Raw genomic sequence first — 1,233 nt, forward strand, 5'->3', positions numbered from 1 at the left:
AGCTCGGGGGGGTCAGCAGGGAGAAAAGGAGGCTCAGGGGAGACTTTTTGAGCTCCCCGAAATTCAGGAGGTTGGAGCGAGGTGGGGCTCAGTCTCTTCTCCCCAGGAACAAGTGACAGGACAAGAGGAACCAGTCTCCAGTTGGACCAGGGGAGGGTTAGGCTGGGTGTTAGGATGAAACCCATCACATAAAGCTCAGCGCAATGTGTCCTTTCCTCATCCTCCCGCGGACTCTCAGCCGTTCTCCCTGCTCTCTGTTGCACCAGCTGCCGACTGCACCGGGTGTTTTGGTGACCGGCGCTGCAACGGGGACAGAAAATCAGTCTCCTGCGGTGGCACGTGAGGATGACGCAGAAGCAGCTTTCACAGTAGGTGATCTTATTGCCCAGCACCGTTTGGATCTCCTGAAGAGAATCCTGTGAAGATAACGGGAAGGAAAGTGTCCATGCTGGATCCACCAAACAGCGTCAATCCGCTGGTGGGGCCCCTCCGTGAGATACACTGGGTCAAGATCATCTCCTCACGCTGGGATTACTCACCCACCCCTCCTTCCCTTTTTGAGGTTACTCGCTGCTCTTCCCACGTGGAGAGAAAGACGGGAGGACATCTCCTCTCCTTGCCCGTGGGTGCAGAGAGAGGGGAGCAGCTGATCTGCTCCCCCTTCTCCCCCACTGCGTGAGGTGGGGGTAAAACAGAATGTTGGATGGCACCTGGCTCAGACACGGTCGGGGAAGAGCTCTGATCTTGGCCTGTCTCCATTAAAACCAGACTGACCAGGCACAACCCACGGACCCAGCCGACACCAGGAGATCGTGTCTCGGTGGCACACGATTCCACAGCTACAACAGCAGCGCGTGCCTCGGTACGGAGAACCCCGAAGAACGGCGAAATGAAACACCTGAGGGACTCCGGGGCTGCAGAACTTACAGCAGCACGAATTCAAATTAATCACAAAGGGGAGAAACGAGAGCGAATCGCGGTGCGAGGTGGCTTTCTCAGGCAAGGCAGAGTGCTGGCTGCGACATGTGGCTTCGTCCAACTTGTATTATTGATGTACGTTGAAGTTCTGAGCTCTGCTACTCGTGTGAAGCATCTCACAGAAGCATCAAAAAGTTTCAGTGGGAAAAGACCTTTAAGTTCCCCGAGTCCCCCCGTTCCCCAGCACTGCCAGGTCCCCCCTGACCCCTGTCCCTCAGCAGCACCTCCACACGGCTGGGAAACCCCTCCAGGGAT

This window comes from Buceros rhinoceros, unplaced genomic scaffold (assembly GCF_000710305.1).
Source record: "Buceros rhinoceros silvestris isolate BGI_N320 unplaced genomic scaffold, ASM71030v1 scaffold27667, whole genome shotgun sequence".
Taxonomy (NCBI): Eukaryota; Metazoa; Chordata; class Aves; order Bucerotiformes; family Bucerotidae; genus Buceros; species Buceros rhinoceros.